This window comes from Chenopodium album, chromosome 13 (genome assembly GCF_948465745.1).
Source record: "Chenopodium album chromosome 13, dcCheAlbu1.1, whole genome shotgun sequence".
NCBI classification, from domain to species: Eukaryota; Viridiplantae; Streptophyta; class Magnoliopsida; order Caryophyllales; family Amaranthaceae; genus Chenopodium; species Chenopodium album.
In genome coordinates, this window is record NC_137846.1 from 12,899,567 (window position 1) to 12,927,240 (window position 27,674).

The 27,674-nt window shown below is 40.9% G+C and overlaps 1 non-coding gene across 1 annotated transcript; it reads right to left on the reverse strand.

Annotated features, from left to right (window-relative positions):
- Window positions 1-3,771: 3,771 nt before the first annotated feature.
- LOC145577327 (small nucleolar RNA R71) lies at window positions 3,772-3,877 on the reverse strand. Its single transcript, XR_014098772.1, has one exon. It is a non-coding gene; the product is annotated as a small nucleolar RNA R71 (small nucleolar RNA).
- Between the last annotated feature and the right edge of the window lie 23,797 nt (window positions 3,878-27,674).

A 27,674-nucleotide genomic window follows, 5' to 3' on the forward strand; every position in this document is an offset into this window, starting at 1 on the left:
CGTATAATAAAATAAAGTTATTCACCAATTATTGTACGATTTTTAATTATTATTAATTTTTTGTATTATTGATTTATCGTACCGACTACCGGCATATAATAAAATAAGTTATTCTTCAATTTTTTGTGTTTTCGGCTTATCGCTCTCGTAAATTTTTTTAATTATATGCATCGTGGTTTTTTGCTAATTTAATAAAATTATTTATATAAACTTAAACAAAAATTATTTATATAAACTTAATTATAAAGTTGTACAAAAAATATATATTAGCAATAACATAAACATAAATTAATATAAACAAAATTATTTATATAAACTTAAGTTGTACAAAAAAAATTTAGATATCGATTTTCATATTTGTACACATTTAATACATATATTTAAAAAAATGAAAAATAAAAAATAAAAAAACGGGTTGGCCCGCGGCCCGGCACGACACGGCCCGCCAGGCACATGGGCCGTGTCGTTTCGTGGGATGGGGTGTGCCAAAATTTCGCACGGCACGACACGCCGCAGAGCCGGCACATCACGACACTGCACGAGCCCCACCACGGCACGACCAGGCACGACCCGCGGCGGAACGGCACGGCATGTTGCCCATGTTTAGTTGTGAAGTAGCAGGTAGGCTGCGGACTAGGCTGCCAACATGCCTCTTCTTCTTCATTATGTGAGCTAGCCGCAGGTAGGCCATGTTGGAGTACTACACGCCGCAACCGGGTTGCGGAGTAGGCTGCCTTGAGCTTCTTTGTAATGAAATTTCTTTCACTTTGTTACATAAAACCATCTCTAATTCGTAGCTCAACCCGCACAACCACTTAGTCCTACAAAATACAGAAAATGAATCCGAGAACAGCAATGTCGAAATATAGAATAAAATCACACTTAAATAATTAAATGTAGGGAGAAATCACGACAAAGATAATATAAATATAGAATATATGACGTGTATATTATCGTGTTATTAATCCCATTTGTTGATACAAATTTTCTTCTAAAGAAACATAAATTTTTTTTTCTTCCATTTCATTATCAGAAGCAATCCGTTTTTCAGAAATTATTTTCATGATATTGTTTAGCTCATTAATTAGGTTCTTCTTTTTTATCAAACAAGATTTGTAATTCTTCAAGCATTTTGTCCTAGATATGATGGCTCATCTTTAGTCTCTTGGTTCTTTTCCTTTTCACTAACGGGTCTTTTAGGAAGTGATACAGTAAACTTCTTATTTTTATCAAGTTTTGAAAAGGATATTTGTATTTAAAAGGGACAATTTTTTCTTTATTAGGTGATACTTTTTTATTAGACTAATGTCTAACTTTGGTTGTTAAAGCAAGTTGTACTTGTTTAACTTACTCTTTTAGCTCACTTGCTTTTTTTTTTATTAATATCGGTTGTGGTTATTGGTATCTTGTTTTCAATAATAATACGAGTATGTAGTATGTTATCAACTAACTAACAATAATGTATTACACCGTTTACATTATTATTGAAACTTAAAAATATAATTAACACCGTGACTTGTTGCAGAACTAAAGCGTTTTACAGAAGTACTTTAAGATAGCGAAATTTCGAAACTACCCTTTTGAACTTCGTGTGCAAGTTGCAACCCTCCACTTATACTTTAGGGATGGCAGTGGGTCGGGTTAAATGGGAGACCCGCCCCACTTGGGCGGGGATGGAGGGAGGTTTGTGATAAGTGGTTTATTTGACAACTTGTTGTGTTAATTTAAACCCGATTTTGCATTCATTTCCCCTTTTTCTAACCCGTTTTTGAATGAAAATGTTTTGTCTCGGCCTTGCCCCCTCTTGGTTTGTGTTTGTCCATGTTTTGCAGGTCTATTGACTCAATTTGGCAAGCATTCGATGCATGGATTGTGTTCAAGGCAAGGAAATTAGAGAATGGAGAGCCCGCTCCAGCTGGAGGGGGCGTGCACCTGTGAGGAGCGAGCGCTCCTCCCCTACTTTTCAAATCTGCCAAATTCTGAAGTCGGCTTGAGAGGGCGTGCAACAATCCAGAGCGGGCGCTCCTAACTTGTAGCGGGCGCTCCTCGCTGGGAAATCCGTTTTCTTTTGACGGATTTCCCTATGTGTTTCGGGGAGTATAAATACTTCCCCTTTAGTTCCTTTGAAGGGCAGACAGAAATAGCCTAGTTTTTAGAAACTCCTCTTAGTTTGAAACATTAATTTAGCTTAGTTTTCATCAAATTAATCATTTGTAATAGTTGGTTTTCAAGATTCATACTCAAGATTTGGCACTTTGTATTCAACATTTTGAAGCTTCAATTAGTAACTTCCTTCTACTTTTCTCCATTCAATTTCTGATTTTAATTGTTCTTGCATGTTATTTAAATCTTTTAAGTTCTTGATAATTTGTTATTGGAAGATAGTTATTTCAATTGTTAATCACTTTTCCCCAATTATTGAAGAAGTTAGAACCCTAATACTTGTTGGCATGTTGATAAACATGAGTTGTGAGTAGTCTTCTTGCTAGGGGTTGGGTGAAGCTCAACCTTTTGGGTTAATTATGCAAATGTGGGAGAAGCATTGATGTTTGTATTGCAATTAAATTGATTATATGAGATTGCTTGTTAGTTCTTCATGATAGGACTAGCTACCCTTGACTTGGGAGCTTATTGATAGCATGACATGCTTAATTTGACATGGGAATGTAAATTGAGTGTGTCATTACCTATTGCAATTTGATTATGTATCATTTATTTCTAGACTAATGAGGAATCTAAGTTTAGTAGTGTGAGTTGTTTTCTAATTGCATGAGGTTGAATTTACATATAGTCCTTGCTATACCTTGTCTATTTTACTCCCTGTTTGCCTAATTGCCTTGGTTGAGTGGATCCCATTCCCTAGTGTTTTTAATCCTTCGATTTAGAATCATAGTTTGTTTGTCAACTTGACGAACCCCAATTGACCATATCATAGACTTCGAATTAGCTTAAGTGTTAAGATCCTTAGCAACCATATCCCGTTCCTTGTGGACCGAACTTTTACTTATCATTGTGCTTGGTTTGTAGGGTGTTTGTTAATAAATGTGTTTGATTGAGTGTGGAATGTGCGACCGTTCTAACGCCCATCAAAATGGCGCCATTGCCGGGGAACGGTGTTGTTGATTTCTAATTGATTACTTGAGTCTAGTTCACCATTAAACATCAAAAATTCAAAAAGAGTGCTTCTTTTTGGCTACACTTGTAGCCTTGTTACTAATTGCATTTGTTGAGAGTGTATGCGCAGAACTCATAACAGGATCTTGGTGCCTTACGATCCCGAGATTGAGCAAACTTATAGAAGGAGAAGAAGAGCCGGTTCTAGGCCGTTGACTACTTCCCCTACTAGAGAGACCAATTTCGAGGAGGATCGAGATCGAATGGGTGACGTGGATCCACCTCCTCAAAGACCTTTAAAGGAGTTGGGAACTCCGGGAGCTTATAGAGCTTCAAGTGGCATTTCTCCACCCGTTACTCAAGCCAATGACTTCGAGATTCGGCTCGCGATGATAAATTTGATTGAAAGGAGGCAATATAGTGGAGCAAAACATGAGAGCCCTCTTGCACACTTGAACGAGTTTGAGAAATATTGCAACACGATCAAGGTAAATGGGGTAACCCAAGAATTTGTGAGACTAAAGCTATTTCCTTTCTCTTTGATAGGAAGGGCTCTTGAATGTCTTGAGAAGGAGGTGAGGCCTAACTCCTTGAGAACTTGGGACGAGGTCACCACGACTTTCTTAGGGAGATTCTACTCTCAAAAGAAGACGGCCGAGGCAAGGGCCTTGATCCAAGGTTTCCGTCAAAAGGCTAGTGAAACCATATACGAAGCATGGGAATGATACAAAGAATATCAAAGGGAGTGTCCTCATCATGGCATTCCGACATACCAAGTGCTTCAAATTTTCTATGGGGGCTTGAGCCCACAAGGAAATACTAGCTTGGATGCGGGAGCGGGTGACCCGATTATGAACAAAATGGAGGAGCAAGTCATAGAGATAATTGAGGATGTGGTGAGACACCACATGGATTGGCAAGAAGGAGAAAGGGACTCTCTAACCAAAGGAGGAAATGCGGTTTACTCCGTCGATCACCTCAAGGCCATCAATAATTTGACATCTCAAATCGCCAACCTTGGCAAGGAGATGACATCTATCAAGGCGAAGCTTGAGACCTCCACTTCACAACAAAAGCATCCCTCCCAATCTAAGGGGAGAGGTATGAATTCTAACTCTTCTCCTTCTACATCTAACAACATACCACACGGGTGCTTATTTTGTGAAAATTGTGGGTCATATGACCATGATACCTCTTCTTGTAATTATGATTCCCAACCCCAACCCCATTATGAAGATGATAATGATAATGAAAATGAACAAGTCAATGCTTTGTCTTATGATAATAGACCTAGGAATGACAATCAAAGATACTTACCGCCTAATTGAAGAGAACAAGGGGGAAATTCCTATAATAAAAGAGGAAATGATTATGATTACCATAACCAAAACCAATGGGGTAGTAGGAACCAAAGGGACCAAAATCCCCAAGGTAACTACAACCAACAAGGTAGTTATGGTAACCATAACCATAATAACCAAGGGAACTATGGGAATCAAGGCCAATATCACCAAGGGGGGAACTCTAATAATAGGAATAATTGGAACAACAATAACAATAGAGGTTCTTCTAATCAAAATGCTTCCAATTAAAATGTGAGAGGTAATAGAGCTCCCCAAGATAACTACTATGCACAAGCACCACCTGGTAGGTCTAACTTAGATGAAATGATGGAAAGTCAAACCAAAATGTTCAATACTTTCATGGCCTCTAGTGATAAGAAATTTAGTGAAGTCATGACCCATAATAAAATGCTTGAAACACAAATTTCTCAATCGGCCAATTCTTTAAAGGAAGGGACTAGCACTTCCAAACTTCCACCCCAAGGACTAGATCCTAAGAGACCCGTAAATTCCATATCAACTAGGAGTGGGAAGGTGTTGGAAGAGAGTGTTCCTAAGAAAAGCAATGAGAGAGTGAACATAAGTGAGCCTCCTCTTAAGAGGGACTTTGAGCAAGAAAGAGAAAAAGAATGTGAGAAAGAAAAAGAGTGTGAAAAAGAGAAAGATTTTGAAAAAGAGAGTGAAGATAAGAGAGAAAAAGAGAGAGAAACAAAACAATTGCAAAAGCTACCATATCCTCACAAATTTGTTAGAAACAAATTAGATGTGCAATTTGGAAAGTTTCTTGAGACATTGAAGCAAATTCACCTTTCAATTCCTTTTACCGATGCTATCAAACAAATGCCTAATTATGCTAGGTTCTAAAAAGACATTTTGAGTGGAAGGAGAAAGTGTGAGTTTGTTGAAACGGTGAATCTCACCGAAAATTGTAGTGCAATTATCATGAACAAAATGCCACCAAAATTGAAAGACCCCGACAACTTTTCTATCCCTTGTGCAATATATAAGATGCAAATTGATAATGCTTTATGTGATCTTGGGGCTAGTGTTAGCCTTATGCCATATTCGGTATATAAAAGACTAGAGATAGGGGAACTTTTACCCACCAACATCACCCTACAATTGGCCGATCGTTCTATAAAATTTCCAAAGGGTAAGGTAGAGGATGTTCCTTTAAGGGTGGTGAAATTTGTAATCCCGGTGGATTTTGTTGTTTTGGAGATGGATGAAGATGTTAACATTCCAATAATTCTAGGAAGACCTTTTCTTGCTACTTCGGGTGCTTTAATAGATGTTAAAAGTGCTAAAATTTCACTAAAAGTAGGAGATGAGGTAATAGAATTTGATTTGAATGAGAGCATGAAATATCTAACCTCTAATCTTGATAATTGCATGATGATTGATACTATTGATTCTATTGTGACTTCTATGCATGAGCACTTTCTCACTACTAACAATGCCCTTGAGAATGTCCTTTTGAACAAGGAAAAGATAGGTGACCAAGGCAAAGAGATGGCATTGTATGAAGAGATGCTTGAAGGAAGTACGGAAGCAAGCATTGAGCAAGTATGCATGTGAATCACAACACATGATACATTAGAAGTAGCTACCTCAAGAGAAGGCAAGGGTGTTCCAGTGGTAGAGTTGAAGCCTCTACCATCACACCTAAGGTATGAGTTTTTGGGCCCTAATTCAACTTTCCAGTAATTGTGAATTCTTCTTTGAATGAGTGCCAAACTCAAATGTTATGTGGTGTTTTGAGAAACCACCAAGGTGCTTTAGGCTATACCATTGATAACCTCAAAGGTATTAGTCCCGCTTTATGTATGCACCACATAACACTTGAGGAGGGTGCTAAGCCTTCCATTGAGAAGCAAAGGAAACTCAATCCTCAAATGGGGGAGGTGGTGAAGAAAGAAATCACCAAACTCCTTGATGCCGGCATCATCTTCCCCATTTCGAGTTCTAGATGGGTTTCCCCCGTTCATGTGGTCCCTAAAAAGGGAGGAATGACCGTAGTTGAAAATGAGAATGGTGATCTCATTTCAACTAGAATGGTGACCGGTTGGAGGATGTGCATAGACTATAGACGTCTAAATGCATCCACCAACAAGGATCATTTTCCTCTCCCTTTTATCGACCAAATGCTTGAAAGACTAACCAAGCAAAAGTACTATTGCTTTCTTGATGGTTATCCGGGTTTCTTTCAAATCCCGATGAGCCCGGATGACCAAGAGAAAACAACTTTTACTTGTCCCTATGGAACTTTTGCATATAGGAGGATGCCATTTGGACTTTGCAACGCACCGGCAACCTTCCAAAGATGCATGATGAGTATTTTTGGGGACATGCTTGAAGCCGAGATGGAGGTTTTCATGGACGATTTCTCGGTAGGGGGCCTCTCATTCAAGGATTGTTTGTCCAACTTGGGCAAGTGCTTGTCAAGATGCGAGAAGGTCAATTTGGTTTTGAATTGGGAGTAATGCCACTTCATGGTGGAAGAGGGAATTGTCCTTGGTCACAAGATTTCTAGCAAAGGGATTGAGGTCGACAAGGCCAAAGTTGAAGTGATAGAGAAGCTATCACCCCCAATCAATGTGAGAGGAGTAAGATCATTTTTGGGGCACGCCGGGTTCTGTAGGAGATTCAGCAAGGATTTCTCACAAATTGCTAGACCCCTAAATGCTCTTCTCCAAAAAGATCTCGTCTTTATCTTTGATGAAAAGTGCCTCCAAGCTTTCAACAAACTAAAGGAGGCTTTAATCTCAACTCCAATCGTACAAGGGCCAAGATGGGATTTGCCCTTTGAACTTATGTGCGATGCTAGTGACGTTGCGATTGGAGGGGTATTAGGGCAAAGAGTAGAGAAGAAGCTTCATATAATTTACTACATGTCCAAGACCTTGAATGAAGCTCAACGGAATTACACAACAACGGAGAAAGAGTTTCTTGCCGTGGTACATGCTTTTGAGAAGTTTTGGAACTAGTGATGATGAAATCCCCATATGTGATGAATTGAGAGATGATGTGCTCTATATCTTGAATGAAAAGGAGCTTCCTTGGTTCGCCGACTTGGTGAATTACTTGGCTTGTGGAGAATTCCCTCCCGATTTCTCCAAGAATCAAAGAAAGAAGCTAAAGAGGGAAGCAAGACACTATGTATGGGATGACCTCATTCTCTACAAAAGAGGAGTAGATGGTTTGCTCCGTAGGTGTGTTCCGGATGAACAAGTGCAAGGTGTGCTCAAGGTGTGCCATTCCGATCCATGTGGAGGGCATATGGGAGCCAACAAAACAATGTTGAAGGTTTTGCATAGCGGCTTGTGGTGGCCTCACATCTTTAAGGATGCTTGGGGGTTTGTGAAGACTTGTGACCGGTGTCAACGAATCGGCAACATATCCAAGCATAATGAGATGCCTCAACAACCGATTCTTGAGCTAGAGGTATTTGATGTATGGGGTATGGATTTCATGGGGCCATTCCCAACTTCTTATGGAAATCAATACATCCTTGTGGCGGTCGACTACGTATCAAAATGGGTGGAAGCCATTGCCTCCCCAACTAATGACCACAAGGTAGTTATGAAGATGTTCAAAAAAGTCATATTTCCAAGATTCGGAATTCCAAGGGCGGTGGTAAGTGACAATGGTTCACATTTCGTTCATAGTGCTTTTCAAAAGATGCTAAGAAAGCAGGGGGTTCACCAAAGATTCGGCCTTACCTATCATCCACAAACTAGTGGGCAAGCGGAGGTGTCCAATTGTCAAATAAAGCTAATCCTCGAGAAGACGGTTGCAAAGAATAGGAAGGATTGGTCGGAAAAGCTTGATGAAGCTCTATGGGCATATAGAACGGCATACAAAACCCCAATAGGCACAACTCCATATCGTCTAGTGTATGGAAAATCTTGTCATCTACCGGTGGAGCTGGAACACCGAACTCAATGGGCAATCAAGAAGATTAACTTCGACTTGGCTAGCGCAGGAGAGCAAAGATGGCTTGATTTGCATGAGCTTGAAGAGCTAAGATTGGAGGCCTATGAGTGTGCTAGCAACTACAAGAATCGCACTAAGGATTTTCACGACCGGAATATTGAAAAGAAAGCATTTCTAAAAGGCGATAAGGTACTCCTCTACAACTCTAGGATGAAATTGTTTCCCGGGAAACTTTTATCAAGGTGGAGTGGTCCTTTTGTTGTCAAGGAAGTGTTTCCTCATGGAGCCGTGGAAGTTTGGGATTTGGACGGAAAGAGATCCTTCAAGGTGAATGGGCATCGCCTCAAGCTTTACTACGAGGATGCTCATGTCGCTATTTTAGAATCAGATCAATGTAATCTTACCTCATGAGTGTGGAGGTCATCAAGCTATTGACGTTAAAGAAGCGCTTCTGGGAGGCAACCCGAGTAAAAGTAAAAAAAAAGAAAAAAAAAGAGAGAGACAAGAGAAAGAAAGTGAGAAATAAAATAATGAGTGGGTGAGAAAAGAAAGAGGAGTGTTGGTAATGTCTGATTTTGGCTAACATTTGGTTGAATTATGTCCTTATGGTTTTAATGTAGGAAAAATGGGCAAAAAAGGAAGCAAAGAAGAGAAGAGATAGAAAGAAGAAGAGAGGAAGCAGAGAGAGCTCAAAGAGAGCCTCTTTGGTGAAGCGGGCTCCTAGCAGGCGAAAGCGGGCCGCTTCATCAAAGAGGGCCGCTTCGAATCAAAAGGAGCTCCCCCAAAAATCTCTGAAGAGAGCTCCAAGCGGTCCTGAAATGCGAAGCGGGCCGCTTGGAGGAAGCTTGAAGCGGGCCGCTTGGGCGAAGCGGACCGCTTGGTTCTATTGAAAGCCGCTCCTCACAGAAGACCAAAATAAATAAAAAAAAACAGAGAATCTTCCCAGGTCTGGAGAGGGCGCTCCTCCTCTCTGCACGCCCGCTCCAACCTGTCCGGGTAAAAAAAAAAGAATCTTACCCCTCCTTTCAATCTCCTTCACCCATTTTTCACCAATCATTCTTACATTCATATTCTCTCACCTCATTCCCATCTACTTCTCACTCTAAAAACCTTCATTTTCTCCAACTTCTCTCTTCATTTTCATCATCAAATCCTAATTTTCTTCACTCAAAATTCACAAATTCTTGATCTCCATCAAATTCTTTCTCCAAAAACCACAATTTTTCACAAATTTGGGAAAAATTTCGAAGACCCACAAGTTGAAATTGAAGAACAACAAAGGAAAGGGCCAAGATCGCTAGAGAAGGAGGAAATTTGGGTAATTTGGAGGATTTTAGAGTATTTTCATGCTCTAATTGGTAAAATCTTCTTCCCTACTTCTCTTTGCCTCTTAAACCTTAGGGTTTTTCTTCAATCTCTCTCTTAATTTGTTTATTTCATGAATGTTGTGTGATTAGTTGCATGATTAGGTGAATTAAACAAGTTTACTTTCCTTTGATAATTGAATTGTGGATTTTTGTGATTAGTTATGGAGTAAGAGAATCGTAGGTAGTTTCTTGCTTAAGTTTGATTAGCTTGTGCATGAAAATTAATTAAATTTGGTGAAATTGTGAATTTGTTGTGTTGAAATTGTTGTATTGGAATTGTTGGTTGGATGTGTTGGAATTATATTGAATTGTGAGCAGGTACTTGGATTTATTCGGGGGTTTGAAGTTTCGCAGATTGTTTGTGTTGTGTTGAGTGTGTGTTTGTTGTGTTTTAAGTAAGCTTTCCAATCCAATCTTAAATTCCAAGATGGTTCTTCGTTTATTTGGAGGTGCGGGAGGGAAGAAGAGGAAGACTACTTCCGGCATCCAAATTAACGAAAATCGTTACACCGAAAGCCCTACCGAAACCCCAAACCAAACAATAAACCAATCCGGTCCTCCCCCTTCATTAAAATTACCCGATAAATCCAAAGGTTACTACAAAAGGCTATCCACACGAAAAATACTCCCAACCCGTTTCTACGACCAAGGAACATGCTAATTGCTAGGAATAGATGACGGAATTCGTCAAGTGGCCGATAATTTTGGATGGTTAAACTTCCTTGAAGAGAGGGAGGAAACATTCGAATCGCTCACTCTCGAATTCCTTTCAACCCTAACCTATAGAAAAACTAGTGGTGAGGGAGAGCCCATTGAGTTTGAGATCAAGTTTAACATGTTCAATCGCCCCCAAACCATAAGCTTGACTCGACTCAATAAGATATTCGGTTGGCCCGTTAACAACCAAATAATAAAACCCAATAGTCACTACCTCGCCAGTTACGACGAGAATACATGGTGGAACACTATCGTGGGGTACCCCACATTCACGTCCCGGTCTAGCCTTGCTAGCCATATCATCCACCCCGTACTCCGTATATTCATGAGAATTATAGGGTATGCTTGCTTCACGAAGCAAGACCTCGGGAAGCTAACAAAAGAGGAGATAAAATGCCTCTTTATAGCCTCCCGATTTGAGGGGGCCTTAAAGGGCAACGTGAATATGGGGTACATTTTTATCAAACGGTGCTACGATATCAAGAAGAGCACGGAGTTGACAGGTGAGATAAAGTATGGTGGGATGATCACTATTATCGCCAAGGCTTTTGGTTTCACCCGATGGGTTAATCAATTAACCCCGGTTGAAGGCTCAAATGCCCTTGACCTCGCCGGATTGGCCACAATGAACATGATTGTGGAAATCCGGGGAAATGTGACCACCTACTCATGGTTGGTTAGGGGGAACACCGTTGCATTCTCCCAAATGCGGCGGTGATGAACACCGTGGGAACCTCTTGGCAAGTGCCAAGGGAGAGGCTCCCCGGAAATGTTCCCGACCCCGAGCAATCTACTCAACCCCGCCGCCATAGCATATCCACCATTCCGGGATATATGAGCGGCCCCTCCTCCTCCTCTTCTTCCTCCTTCAACCTAGAATCGGTTTTTCATCGCCTCGACCTTACCAACCAAAGAATTCTTCAAGAAAATGAATATCAAAGCTATGTCTCCCAAATGTCCTACCAAAACCAAGTTGAAAGGGGAGACTTTCTCCCCTATGTCAACTATCCTAACCGGCCCGTTCAAGAAAGGCCGGTTGTGGGTTGGAGCAACAACCAACCCACCTTCCCCTATTGGCAAGGACCCCGTAGCTCCATTTCGGAGCTACGTTCCTTCCCTCCCTACGATTATTCACAACTCGGAGGTTGTGATTTTAGGGGGGACCCCTCTTACTACCACGTCCCCGAGACATGTGGTAGATTGATTCCCGAGGAGATCGTTAACCACCCCCAAAGGGGATACTTCGGGTTTCCGCCCGGGTATGATGGTGGTTGGGGAACTAGTAATGCACCGGATTACGGTCATTATCGTAGTTGCCCCAACTATGATCTTCCTCCATACGTGGATCAACCTTCCTACTGTGGCGATGTAGATTCTAACTACAATTTCTTGCCATCGCCGAGTAGGGAGGATGATCGGGAGTAGTCTTAGACATTGGTTTTAACCGTTCCCTTCTCTTCTTTCCCGTCATTTGTAACACCAAGGGCGGTGTCGAATTCTAGCTTGGGGGGAGAGTTGTCTTCTTTGTGTATATCTTTCGTGGGAACGGTATTCAAATGTCTAGCTTGGGGGAGGTCTAGGGGGTCTTTGTGTCTAGAGTAGGTTTTGGTTTTGGTAGGATATGTGCTTTCTTGTGATGCTTTTTGTGCTATGTATGGAGAAGTTTGAGTTTGTATGTGGAATGTTTGGCATGAAAGGCTTAGTTTAGCCTTTGGGACTTGTGGTAGGATTCATATGGTATTATGTTCTAGATTGCATGCCTATTTTAGGTTGGTTGTTGCCCTTTTCACGATTATATGGCATGCCTAGGCTAGAACAATTGCATATTGATGTTTTTGTCTCACTTCTCCTTACATGTGTGCTATTGGAGCATCTTATCCTTATGAATGGCTTTGATATGTTCATGTTTCAGTTGGTTTGTATGAGGGTTGGTATCATGGTTTGGTTGGTATTGCTCTTGGTCTTTCATTGATGATGATTCGTGTGGATTAAGGATGATGGTTTTCCCTAATATCCAAATTTCTTTTTCTTATCCTCTAACCCCTCTAACATCCAAATTCCCTAATATCCAAAACCCTAATATCCAAATTCTTTAATTAGTTCTCCTCTCCCCCATTTTCAGCTTTCTAAAAAAAAAAGAAAACAAAAAAAAATGTGTTTGTTTCCTTTGATCGGTTTGCAATGATGATATTAGATTGTATGTGGTGGATGCTTGTTTTCTTTTTGTAATAAAATTTCGAGCATGGTTTAGATGCCCTTGGTTGAACATAAAATTGGCTAGTTTAGGCTAGTGTGAGAATAACTTTCCCGAATGTACGAGACTTAAAGTCTTGGTTTGCGGTAAGATGGTGCCGCCTATCTCAAAGGAATTTGATCCCCGAAAGGTAGTATTTGATCCCACATTGTTCCAAAAGGTGAGGTTTTAATATATTTCAAGCCTACTACATTTTGCATGAGTGGCAAGGATCCTCTTTGATTTAGTACCTAGATCGAGAACTTGAGTCTCAACTCCCAAGACCGTGGCCTAAAATACTCTTAGTATTGATAAAAGGTGTCATGTATTGTTTATTCACAAAAGGTTAAGGCATATTATTTTTCCTTATTTCTATTATTACCATTTCCATAGTTTAATTTTTAGTTCTTTGAATTTAGTAATTAGTAATGTAAATACCCTAGTATTGTATTAAAAAAAAATAAAAAACAAAAGGGGGAGAAAATGCCAAGAAGTGATGTAATGTCACCTCCCTAGCAACCAAACAAGCTTGGGGGTGTACTCTTTAAAGTTCATTCATGGTTGTAACTTGGGTCAAAGTTAGGAGCCTCTTAAGGTTTGCTCTTAATGATACATCTTAGTTTGGCTCAAATTGCAAAGCACTTCTTGTTCTATATATGCCTTAACTTTGTGTCGTAGTCCTTGAGTTTTGTAATGATTAGGAGAGTAGTGGAAGCCTTTGTCGGTGGAGGAAGTTGATTCACAAGCATATGGAGAGGGTACTTGCTCATTGAGATGTCGAGTGTTTTGAAACCCGCTTTATCTATGTTTTTCCGGCTCCTTCGAGGAGTCCCGAGACACTACCATTAGGGGGGATTTAAACTTTTTGATGGGGACGTGGTAAGATGTGTTGAATAGGCTTGAGTTGAGTATTTTCGAAAAGGTTATCTAGGCCTTGGCTAGTCATGACCGTGGTTGATCTTAGGCATATACCTCATGCTTGAGTTTTATTGCTTAAGGATTCTTGTATCTATGCATGTGCTTTTCTTTGAGCAAATTGATCTTAGAGTTTGTTTTTGGGCAATGTGAATTGCTTGAGGACAAGCATTTGGCTAGCTTGGGGGGATTTGATAAGTGGTTTATTTGACAACTTATTGTGTTAATTTAAACCCGGTTTTGCATTCCTTTCCCCTTTTTCTAACCCGTTTTTGAATGAAAATGTTTTGTCTCGGCCTTGCCCCCTCTTGGTTTGTGTTTGTCCATGTTTTGCGGGTCTATTGACTCAATTTGGCAAGCATTCGATGCATGGATTGTGTTCAAGGCAAGGAAATTAGAGAATGGAGAGCCCGCTCCAGCTAGAGGGGGCGTGCACCTGTGAGGAGCGAGCGCTCCTCCCCTACTTTTCAAATCTGCCAAATTCTGAAGTCGGCTTGAGAGGGCGTGCAGCAATCCAGAGCGGGCGCTCCTAACTTGTAGCGGGCGCTCCTCGCTGGGAAATCCGTTTTCTTTTGACGGATTTCCCTATGTGTTTCGGGGAGTATAAATACTTCCCCTTTAGTTCCTTTGAAGGGCAGACAGAAATAGCCTAGTTTTTAGAAACTCCTCTTAGTTTGAAACATTAATTTAGCTTAGTTTTCATCAAATTAATCATTTGTAATAGTTGGTTTTCAAGATTCATACTCAAGATTTGGCACTTTGTATTCAACATTTTGAAGCTTCAATTAGTAACTTCCTTCTACTTTTCTCCATTCAATTTCTGATTTTAATTGTTCTTGCATGTTATTTAAATCTTTTAAGTTCTTGATAATTTGTTATTGGAAGATAGTTATTTCAATTGTTAATCACTTTTCCCTAATTATTGAAGAAGTTAGAACCCTAATACTTGTTGGCATGTTGATAAACATGAGTTGTGAGTAGTCTTCTTGCTAGGGGTTGGGTGAAGCTCAACCTTTTGGGTTAATTATGCAAATGTGGGAGAAGCATTGATGTTTGTATTGCAATTAAATTGATTATATGAGATTGCTTGTTAGTTCTTCATGATAGGACTAGCTACCCTTGACTTGGGAGCTTATTGATATCATGATATGCTTAATTTGACATGGGAATGTAAATTGAGTGTGTCATTACCTATTGCAATTTGATTATGTATCATCTATGTCTAGACTAATGAGGAATCTAAGTTTAGTAGTGTGAGTTGTTTTCTAATTGCATGAGGTTGATTTTACATATAGTCCTTGCTATACCTTGTCTATTTTACTCCCCGTTTGCCTAATTGCCTTGGTTGAGTGGATCCCATTCCCTAGTGTTTTTAATCCTTCGATTTAGAATCATAGTTTGTTTGTCAACTTGAAGAACCCCAATTGACCATATCATAGACTTCGAATTAGCTTAAGTGTTAAGATCCTTAGCAACCATATCCCGTTCCTTGTGGACCGAACTCTTACTTATCATTGTGCTTGGTTTGTAGGGTGTTTGTTAATAAATGTGTTTGATTGAGTGTGGAATGTGCGATCGTTCTAACGCCCATCAGTTTGGCGGGTGATGGAGCGGAGACGGGTATAAAATGTGTACCTGTCATGGGTGATGGGGCAGTATGGATTTCAGAGTAGACCCGCCCCATATCCGCTTCATAGCCGCACCATATTTCCTTTAGAAGAGTTTAGAATTTATGAAACTTGATACCCCTAAGGCCAAATAAGCTTGAATAGTTAAAGTAGTAAGAGTCTCAATTTTTTAACCTAATTTGATATAATTGTCATTAATGTGATACAATACAACATCATGGGCTCATGTCAATGGGTTTGGTACGTGTTTGGGCCAGGTATGACGTTTTTGGGCCAGGTATGAGGTAGGTATGAATATCCAAGTGGGTGATGGGGCGAGGATGTATCACATCTACATATTCTTACATGCATCCTCAATTCCTCATGCATGTAGAATAGCTTCAACAGGCTTAAACGCAAGACTTTCTGCATGAAACGTACCCCAGCTCTAACGTTCTTCCCTTGATTATTGGTTCCTTCTTCCCAATTCTCTCTCTTCTCTTTTCTTTCTTAATTCTTATCAAATTTATGCTTGATTTTCATTAGAATTTCGATCAAAATTTTCATTATCACTTTCTTCTCCTCTGTTTTTCTCCTTCGTTTTTCATTTTATCTCTCCTCTGTTTTTTTTATTTTCCCCCTTTTTTACACTTTTTTTATTGAATTTGTTTCTTACAACATGAAAGTAGTTATTGTTTAGGGTAAAAATACCCCAAGTATGTGGCCCAATCCCATGACGACACGTGGCCCAATCAACGGGCGACACGTGTCGCCATAGAAAGATGACACGTACGAGGAACAATTAAGCACCTGAAATAAAGAGAATGACATAAGGGCAAAAGGCCTCCTTACATCAGGAGGCCCAAACTCCTAGGAATGCCACAAAAACGACGCTCCCTTAGGACACGTATCCTTACCTGATTGCGCAGCCAATCAGAGCCCAAATTCTTAGGTCACTTACACTAAGGGGCACAAATTCCCACCCCTATAAATACCCAAATCATTGATGATAGGAGGGGTGGATTGTGAGATACCCTCTAAAAGAGCACAAAAGGCTCCAACTTCTTTCTACTTTCTCTCTCTACATTTATTCCGTTTCCGGTCACTAACTTGATTGTCGGAGGCGAATCTCCGATCACCGGAGATTCGTGTTTTTACAGGTGTCCGAGTCTCGTTACCTGGAAGAGCGTGACCAGTATCCCGAGGGATTCCAAAAAACCCCGAAACAGTTGGCGTCGTCTGTGGGGATACTCGTCCGTTAATGGCAATGGATGGTCAGACACTAGGTGCCGGCCCTGGCCCCGGCCAGGACGGCCATGTTGAAGATATAGTCACAACTATTCTTTTAAGTGACCCTGTGACCCGAGGGATTCCATGAGCCGGAGGATCCTCCGGTCACTGCTGGTTCGCTCTTGCTCGCTTTGAACAAGCTCCAAAAGGAGATGGAGGGCAAAAGGCTGTCTTTTATAGGCAGTCGCCCAGGAGAGAAGGAGAAGGCCAGAAAAAAAAACCCTAGAGCAAAGCGACTAATGCTGAAGATGCTGGAAACACCCCATACCGCCGGCATGGGCGTTCGCCGAGGGCAGATGTGACCCGGCTCCTTGACAAAACGCAGTTGGCTGGGGGGCAGGCTAGACGACCTCAAAAAGAGATTATTGAGCCGTCTCGGCGTTGGAAGGATGCTAGAGATTAGCTTTGGCACAAGCAGCGTGAACGAATAGCTTATTCGGACACGACCTCTACACCGTCAATGCCGGATTATTTCTCAAACCATACCTCCTCCAAGCATACCAACACGGCTAGGACCAGCAGAATTCAAGCCCATCGGACTCAAACTCCAGTCCCAAGTGTTCCAATTCAACCATTTCAATATCAAGCTCCTCAGAATTTTAATGCTTTTCTGCCGACTAACCCTGTTGTCTTTGGACAGTATGGCCAACCGTTCGACCAGGCTGCTTACCTTGCCGGACCATCAGCTCAGCCACATCCAATTGATTGGCAGATGCGTATGTTAAATCTTGGAGCCAAGCCGCCTCTGTTTTCTCAAGAGATCCTCAGCACTCCTCAGCCCGCAAAGGTGAAAAGTGTATTTTTGGGTGCTTACGACGGTACGGGCAACCCGAAAGAGCACGTCACCTCGTACAGGAATCTTATGTACTTGCAATGTGTAGATGATGCCACCTGGTGCAGATGCTTCCCGGCCACCCTTAAGGGTGTGGCGCAAGACTGGTTCAACAGCCTGCCAGCCGGATGCATCAACTGTTTCACAACTTTAAGCATGCTGTTTGTCGGGAATTTTTCCTACAATATTCCGCCAAGGAATACCAGCCTTAATTTGGCTACGATCGTTCAAGGGAATAATGAAGGTCTGCGTTCATACGTCCAGAGATTTAATCAAGAGAAAGCCCAAATTCATAATCTGTCGGATGAAATGGCTTATTCAGAATTTCTCTGGGGATTAAGGCATAATGGTTTCAAATTTGAATTGGTCCGCAAGAAGGTTTGGACATACACAGGTGTTCTGCGGGAAGCCGAGGCCTATATTGAGGCGGCAGACTTCTGTTCTCTCACAAAAGCTGAAGTACCGGCCAAGGGGGCTGAGAAAAAACAATCTTCTCAGCAAGACTCAGCCGGGAAAAAGAAAGAAGGAAAGAACAAAAGAAAGGAAGTCTAGGTTTCTGACTGCCAAGAGACCAAGTCGAAGAAGCTGAAGGCGTACGAACCCCAGTATGAGTTTAATAAGGATTGTTATTCAATTTTGATGGAGATCAAAGATAAGTTCGAGTTTGAGAAGCCCACGCCATTGCGAGGCTCGGTCCAATACAGAAACAAGAACAAGTATTACCATTACCACAAGGACGTGGGGCAAGATACAAATGAGTGCAACAATTTGAAAAGGTTGCTAGATAAGTTGGCTGAGAAGGGCATGCTCAACTCATATGTGATGAAGTCCAAGTTCACATATACTCGGAAGGATAACAAGTCTGAGAAGAAAAAATAGGATGAGAAGGAAGAAGAAGGAAACAGTAAAGACTCTGGTTTTGTGGGTGTCATATCAGGCGGCTTCGCCGCAAGCGGCCCAACAATGAGAGGAATCAAGCAAGATGCATGAAATTTGGGGAAAGAAGTAATGCACGCTAAACGGGTTAAGGTGGAGTCTTTCCCAGAGGTGACAGTGAGTGAGGCCGACCGAGGAGAGGTCAAGGCCTTGCACAACGACCGTATGGTATTCATTTTGAAGGTAGCCAATCTGAAGGTCAAGAGGATACTGATAGATATGGGCAGCTCGTCCGACATCATCAGCCTCGCCTGTCTGAAAAATTTAAAGTTCCCAGAAGATGCTTTGAAGGATGTCTCACACCCGCTGGTTTGGTTTGGTGGGACGGTGATTCATCCAGTCGGACAGATTGATTTGCCTATCCGGCTAAGGCAGAAAGGGGCAGGAAAGGACATGGTGGTCCGCTTCCTAATAGTCAAGGAGCTTACAGGCTACAATGTCATACTTGGCCGTCCCACTCTAACTGCAGCAAAGGCAGTCATTGTGCCTCATCTGATGTTGTTAAAGTTTGAGAGGTCGGATGGACAGATCGGCTCGATCCATGGAAATAAGATAATGGTAAAAGAATGCAACCAATTGGCTATAAAGCCGACTATTCGAGGACGAGTAAAGTCGTCCGAGCCAAACTCAGATGAAGGGTCACTCCAAGCATACTATGTCGGCCAAATGAGAAAGAACCAAGAAAGATCATGCATAGCAGTTAATGGTCGTCGGCCGGCCAGAGGAGTTGAGGCCCCAGCCGGCCGGCGATCACCAGGAAGTAGTACTAGACCCTGATCAGCCCGATCGGACGGTCAAGGTAGGCACTATAGCTATGGGTCTGCTTGGGGACGATCTAGTCAAGCTGCTGAAAGAATTTAAAGATGTGTTTGCATTTGAAGTAAGTGAAATGCCGGGTATTAGCCCAGACCTGGCTGTGCACAAGTTAGTTGTTAACCCGCTTGTTAAACCCGTCCGGCAAAAGAAGCAGAATCACGGGGAAGAAAGGAATCTGGCGGCCGCAGCCGAAGTACGAAAGCTGCTGGACGCTGGTTTCATTCGGCAATGTTACTACCCAGATTAGGTAGTTGTAGACACCAATTAGTGTCTCCCCAAAACCAAACCCAGTGATGAATATCTTTCACGTCGAATGATAATCGAATAAAGTGAAAGTGTGAAAAGTCTAGTGATGCGGTTGTTTTTATTAAAATCTTTTTTTTCTGTTTTCGAAAACCTTCTCTATTTATGAAAATAGCCAGTCCAATTAGTTTGGTCCATGATAAGGGTCCAATAATGGTGTAGTTGAATTGGGCTCGAAAAGAGCTTTCCAACGATATATTATGAGCCCAATTCCGATGAATAATGAGGAAGTTATGGCCAAAATACTAAACTGGACCCGATTTGGTTCTTACATGCGGCCCAATGACCTAGAGGAGGGCCTATTATTAATTATCATTCCTAAAGCTATTAGGATTGATTATAGTCTTCTAGATTATCTAGAAGTTTCTCTTAAATCCTAATGGAATTAGGATTAATTATTAGGTTTTAAGAGTTTTACTTGGAATAAAATAGTTGTTTCTACGAAAATACGATTTTAACCTTAAACACGGATTTTACGACTTAATCATATTAAGAAGTGGATTCCGCGTGGAAAACGTGTGGTTTTCTAAAAGCATCGCCTGGCGACGGATGTGTTTTGCTCCTTTTAAAACTCGATCACTTTTCTATCGGTTTCCGGACTATTTTCCTATAAATAGAGTCCTTGGACCTCCGTTGTTAATCATCAACTATCATCAACAACCATCAATTCTCTCTCTCTTGAGCATTAGCTTTCTTTCTCTCTCTTTCTAAACCAACCCTTTTCAAAATACACCATACCGCATACACAAGATCTAAACATACCTAGCCCAATTCGAAGTTGCCTTCGCCCTAGACGTGAAAGGTTGATAATTTCTTAGGGTTTGGACCCAAGTCCAATTTCTAACCTTATCTCTTTGATTTAATTATTTCTTTGATATTATTATTTTCCTTGAAGTTACTAACGTGTGTATTTTGTTATTAGAAAGAGGTACGAGGCATCAAAGTAAGTAATTGATTTTCCCTTTTATTATTGTGATGTAGAAAGCACGCTTAGATTCGTTTATTATTCCTAGTATCATGTTAGGATGTTTTTATTGCTTTCTAGTATCATGTTTAGGATGCCTTTTATTATTTCTAATATCATGTTAGTATCATGTTAGGGTTAAAGCTTTGATCTTTAATGTTTAGTGACATGTTAGGGTTTGTTATTAATCTTGTTAGTATCATGCCTAGGATCTTGCTATTATTATTATGTTAGGGTTAACCAAATGATTGTATGTTAGTCAGAAAGCGCACATAAATACGAGTAGAATAAAGTAGAGGCCTATTTATAGGGCGGGTTCTTTCTCTTTTAGATTGGATTCGTACCCTCATCCCCGAATATCCATTTATGGTTCCAGACCTATTGGAGTTGACGATCTCATGGATCGTTAAGGGGTGTAACCTTCACCCTGTGAACGGTTTACAAGTTCCTAAAACTTGTTGGCGACTCTTTTGCTCTAGCTTCCTTCCCTTTGGACGCCACCATGCTTAAGTGTATGATCACAGTGGGGTTCAAGTTTGTGATAATGCTTGAAATATTCCCTACAGTTTTTTGGCGACTCCAGTGGGGATGATTTCTATTTTAATTCCTAAAATTTATTTTGGCAATGATTTAGAATGAGCGGATGAGACTCGAAAAGTTCTAAGTATTTCATGTGCGTAATTTTGATTAACATTATTATCATATGCATAAAAAAGGTCCTCATTGGAAAGACCATCTGAAATGAGTAAAAAACATAGGATTTTTACACGTAGGAAATTTGAGAAATATCTTTCCCAACTAGAATCGAAATAGTATTGTGAAAACTAGAAAATTCTAAGAACACAGAAAGCTGTTGAGGCATGTAGGAACTAGCGCTGAGAAAACAGAGCCCGTCGCCATTATGATGGCTCTGTCGCCTAGCGACAGCAATGTCTTCTGGCGACAGGGCTATCTTCTGGCGACAGACTCTGTTGTCTTGCGCCGTGTTCTTCTAATACCGAGCCAGAACTCTGCCCTATTGTTTTGACTAGTTCTAGCACTGTTGGCTCGATTCTACTTTCTGATTGAGTTTTCTCTCTTTTCTGAACCCATATGTGTTCTACATATGGCCATAACCCTCTTGGGGTTCACGCTCCTGGCAACGACGGGTACATCCGAGTTTGTGAATCCATCAAACCGTGGAAGCAAGTTTAACTTGCGGCGTCCCATCCATACGCGCCAACCCTTCCAAAGATAAGGCTTACGCGCGATGCATCCGGACTCATAACCATGGACCCTCTTTGACTAACCCTTATCCTTGAACTTTAGAGAACTAGAGTCATGGTTAGGTTGCAAACTCATTGCATCATATTGTGCTTACTTGACTACTTGTGCATTCTTTGCTTGTGCATAATCTATGTGTGTTTACACTAATCGTTTGTTTGACTTGTTGATTGAGTCTGAATAAACCAATTAATGACTAAAAGGACTTTGCCTAATTAATTAATTAATTCGAGTAATTAAAGTCTAATAAATTAATCAAAACTGACTTAGTACGACTTTAGGCCTGTCCCTTTAGAGTAAAATACTGGAAACAGTCCCAGACCGATGTTCCAGCAATGGCGCAAACGTTTGGGTTGTGGCGCCAAACACTGGTGTGCAACACCTGGCGACAACCTTGTCGTCTGGCGCTGCACTTCAGTGTGCGGCGACGGTCCTGTTGCTTTGGCGACAGTCCAGTTTCTTGCTCGAGTCATCATGATGAGTCTAATTAAACAGTTTGCTAATCAGTTTGACCAATTTATTAATAGCAGTAGCTATAATTAGTCCTTAATTGAGTCTAAGCACTTAGTCCCATGGTCTTACACAAGAGTCATAGCATGTCACTTACACTCACTAATAAAGCACACATATAATATGCATGTTACACTTTGACCATGTCTAGAGTCTTGTATGCGCGTATTTTCCGTCATTTTTTTAGGGGGTAAGTCGGACATTAATCCTCCAATTAAACCACTTTTGTTTCAACCCACATACTTGATTCCCAAAAATATGCACCCCATTTTTGCTTTTTTTTTTTTTGCTTTTTATAAACCAATAAAGTCAAATCAATTTGAGTCAGGTCATTAAAACGAAAAATGGTTTAACTTACAGCGCGTGGTCAAGAAAGGAAGGGCGCTTAATCAAGGACAACACCTTCGTTCAAGTTCAACTTTTTTATAAACCAGTCAGTCGGAAAAGAAAAGCTAAGAAGATAATGGCAAGTCAAGAAGAAGTCAACGAACTTAGGAAGGACGTGGCTAACATGACTGAAGTGATGAAGGCTTTGACCCTTCAAATTAATGACCCTGTGAGGCAACAACAAATGGAGCTTATGCAAGAAAGCTTGAGCAAGCTCTCTACTGACTATAGGTTCCAAGGCATTAGCTCGCAAGGGGTCTCGGTGGATAAGGAGCTTCTTTCGCAGAAGTTCAATGCCAACGACATCCCTAGGTTCAAGGAAACAGACAATCCTTATTTCCACTTAAGAGCTTTCGAGACTATAATGAATATTAAGGGGATTGATAGGAAGGTCTTCCATTCTTTGTTTTCTTTATCTCTGAAACCCTTTGTCAACAATGGTTCTTTTCCCTTGACAAAGAGAAAACCTCTACTTGGGATTCTTTTGTAAACGCTTTCATTGATAGATATAAATGTAATATTCAAGTTGAAACCGATCATAGGGAGCTTGAAATACTTAAGCAAAAAGAGAATGAAGGTTTTACTTCTTTCTTTAATAAGTGGAGGGAAACTTCCGCTAAAATGATTGAGGTACCTAGTGAGAAAGAGTCTGTGAGGATGTTCATTAAGAACCTCCAAGAAAAGTATTCTAAGCATCTCAAGTATCAAAACAACTTGCATACTTTTAAGGCTGTCTATGACATTGGAATTAATATTGAAGACGACCTTTCTAAGCAGAAAACTGCTAACAATAGCTCCAACAGTGGCTGGAAAGGAAAGAAGAACGACAATCCTTCTTCTTCCAAAACCACCCACTCAAACAATGTTAGTACCTTTAACCTTAATGAAGTCCTCGCTATGAATAATCAAGGACAAAAGAAACCATTTAGGAGAAACTTTACTCCTATTGGTATGAGTTATGACACCGCATTTGACCGTCTACATGCAAAAGGTCTAATAACTCCTATTGGACCATTTAGGGATCCACCAATCGAAAAGAAGACGGCTAGCTGGAATCCCAACGCACATTGCAAGTATCATCAAGGCAGGGGCCATCTCACAGAGAGTTGTTGGAAGCTAAAGGAAGCTATCCAAGATTTGATTGATAGCAATAAACTCCCATTGCCTCCTGCAAGCAAGAAGCCAAGTATCAATAATGCACCACTCTCTGATTCTTTGGCTATTTATGATGAGGAAGACCATGTCAACCCATCATCCCTTATTAAACCAGTCGGAGAAACTCATGCTATCGAAGAAAAGGAGGAAACTTTCTATGATGCCATGAGTGATTGGGCTCCAAGTAAGCAACTCGCCACTTCGGAAGAGGTTACGCTCCTCATGAACATAATGCAGAAAACAGTAGACATGTGTAGTGAAGTTCTTAAGCGAACAGAATTAGAACGAAACAATCATGTCAGTGACAAGGTTCCACCCATGGAGAGGAAGCCATTTTCTCTCCAAGTAATCGATACACCCAAAAGGAGCAATAAGCCTTACACTCCAATTGGGACTTCTTATGCTAACATGTTCAAAGTGCTCTCCGAGAGTGGCAAGATCAAACCTCTCGAACCGAGACCATTTGAATAATTGAAGAGGACAGATAGGTTCTACTGTCCATATCATCAATCAGGGGGGACATACCATAGAACATTGCTTTAAATTCAAGGAATTAATTCAAAAGCTGATTGATGATAAGAAGTTGGTCCAACTTCCACAAGAAAAAGATGTTAGTATCAATGGAGTTTGGGACAGTGATGATGAGGACGTCTACCTCAAAGACGTGGAGGAAACCCCACTTTCCACAATATACCTAGTAGATGATATATGGGATGAAGAAGATTCACCCATAGATGTCCTCACGAGATCTGGGAGAATGCAACCTCCCATCCCCGCACAACCTATTCCTACTACCCAACAAATTCCTATACCTATCATAGAAGACAACGGTGTTGTCAAGCAATTGAAGAAGACCAAGGTTGAGATGAATGTATGGAAGCTCCTAGCTACATCCCGAGAACATAGAGTCGTAGTAATGGATGCTTTAGCCAAAGTAGGAATAGATTCTGAAACCATTCCTGAGGGGTTGGCTAACTTTCTCAAAAGTGATCTCCCTAGTCCCATCAACTTGATCACTTTTTCTGACAAAGATCTACCTCCGGAAGGTGACAAACATAACAAGGCTCTAAACCTCATAGTAATCTGCAAGAGAATGAATGTCCCAATGACTCTTGTAGATAATGGATCGGCAATCAATGTTTGTCCACTTAGAACTGCGAGGATGTTAGGAATAAGGGATGAAGATTTGTCTCCATCAACGCAAGGAATAAGAGCCTATGATAACACTCGTCGCCAAGCTCTTGGAACAATTACTATGAATGTAACAGTGGGAGTGATAGAACATGCTACTATTTTTCAAGTAGTAGGTATTAAAGCTTCTTTCAACCTATTGTTGGGACGCCCTTGGCTTCATGACCTTAAGGTCGTCCCTTCATCCCTTCATCAACAAGTAATGGCTATAGGTGGAAGGATCCCTATTACAATCGATGCTTCACCTATAAGAGTCAAAGCCGTTGAAAATCCAATCATCAATGTGGAGCACGATGAGAACGATGAGGACTTGTGGGGCTTTAACGAAGAGGTCTCCTTAATCGAGGAAGATGAAAGGACCTCTTTTTGCTATGACCTCCACTCTAACATGATATCCTTAGAAAATAGGGACACTTTCCTGGAATGACTCCTGGAAAGAAAAAGGAGATAGCAAAACAAATGGGACTACCTGGCCTCCCTAAATTAGATACTTTTGGACTTGGTTTCGAACCGACTCTAAAAGATCTAAAGCTAGCCCCGAAAAAATCTAAGGCGCGTAGGAACACTCGTACCCAAAAGAAAGCAATCCTAATGGATCACTACCCTCTTACTCTTAATGGACAATTTATAAGAGAAGGAGAGGATTATCCATGTCACGAATTTCCTGAACCCTTTGTTGTAAATGGCATAAGGTAGCCTGGGTTCGAAATCTTTATGGATTGTAACTTTTTAGATGAGATCCCAACTCCTATCCATAAGGAGAAAACACCTCCATGCTTTGACTTTAATGTTATGGGACTCCTCTTTGGGCACGAGAAGAATGAGCCAAAGTATGTAGAGGATAACTCGTCGCTCATTCAAACGGTTCTACAAAGTGAAAACTTCGATCCTTCGAAGCTTATCACTCCAACAGAGGGTTTAGTGCAAGGATGGCGCAAGACCGTGAAGGTGACTACTCCAAGTGGAAGAAAGATCTCCATAACAACAGGACAAGGACCAATGTTTGAAGAGTCGTTTGAGTCATAATCTTTGCCTATCGAGTCTTCTAAGTCCTTAGCTATAGCATCTCCCTCTAATTCTATTTTAGTAATCAAGTCCCAGCAGACATTTCTTTATTAGTAATCAAGTCCCAGCGGACATTTCTTTATTTGATGTAATGATTTCTGAATTCAATAGTATGTCTTCTTCCCCTTACTCCTCGTGTCATTCATTAACCCAAGATGACGAGCATTGCTTAACTAACAATGAAACTGACAAAGAAATCATTAAAGTAATGGAAACACTTGAAAATTAAACACTGGTAACTGAAGATGCTAAAACGGTTGATATCTCAAAAGATCCAACCATTAAAAGAGAAGTTAAAATCGGACTAACGCTTAATAAAGAAGAAAGAACCGATCTAATTAATCTACTTAAACAATTTATCGTTGTATTTGCCTGGTCATATGAAGATATGCCAGGAATTAATAGAGAGATAGCTCAACACAATATACCACTAATCCCAAGAATGAAACCTGTAAAACAAAAGTTGTGTCGAATGAAACCCGACGTAGCTCTTAAAATTAAGGAAGAAGTTCAAAAACAAATAACTGCAGGTTTTATCAGGGTATCCAAATACCCCGAATGGGTCGCAAACGTGGTCCCAGTTCCAAAGAAGGATGGAAGGGTAACAATGTGTGTCAACTATCAAGATCTAAATAAGTCAAGTCCAAAGGAAGACTTCCCTTTACCACACATCGACATCTTGGTAGAGAATAGATCGAATCATGCAGTTCTCTCGTTTATGGACGGATACGCGGGGTATAACTAGATTCTCATGGCAGAAGAAGACATGGAGAAAACAACAATTATAACGCTTTGGGGTACTTACTGCTACACGGTAATGCCATTCGGGTTGAAAAACGCGGGTGCCACTTACCAACGAGCAGCAACTGCCCTACTCCACGACATAATGCACAAAGAAGTTGAAGTCTATGTGGATGATATGATTGTGAAATCAAAAGATCGCCCAGGACACCAAGTAGCCTTAAGAAAATTCTTCGAGAGGCTAAGGAAATATAATATGAGGTTGAATCCATCTAAGTGTGCTTTTGGAGTCACCTTAGGAAAACTCTTGGGATACGTCATAAGCTCTAGAGGAATAGACCCAACCAAGATTAAAGCAATCATGTCAATGCCGCCGCCCAAAACCGAGAAGCAAATTCGAGGATTTATTGGCCGGTTGCAATACATAAGCAGGTTCATATCCAAGCTAACAACAATATGCGAACCAATATTCAAGAAACTTAAAAAGAATGTGCCAGCAATATGGGACGATGAGTGTCAAAAATCCTTTGAAAAGATCAAAGCCTACCTCGCTAATCCTCCCGTATTAGCACCAGCGCTTCCAGGAATCCCTCTTAGGTTGTACTTAACGGTCACCAAAGAGACAATGGGGGCTATGCTCGCACAAGAAGTAGAAGGAAAGGAAATTGTCATCTACTACTTAAGCAAGAAGATGCTCGAGTATGAAGTACGCTACATGCCACTTGAGAAATTGTGTTTCGCATTAGTGTGGGCCACAACCAAGTTAAGACATTACATGCTTGTTCATACAGTCTTTGTCGTATCTCGAATGGACCCACTCAAGTATCTATTCGAGAAATATACACTTAATGGGCGCATATCAAGGTGGATAGTCAACTTAGCCCAATTCGATGTAAGATTCATGCCTCAAAAGGCCATTAAAGGATCTGTGGTCTCGGACTTCTTAGAGGATTTTCCTACAGAAGATTCGGCACTAGTACATGACAACG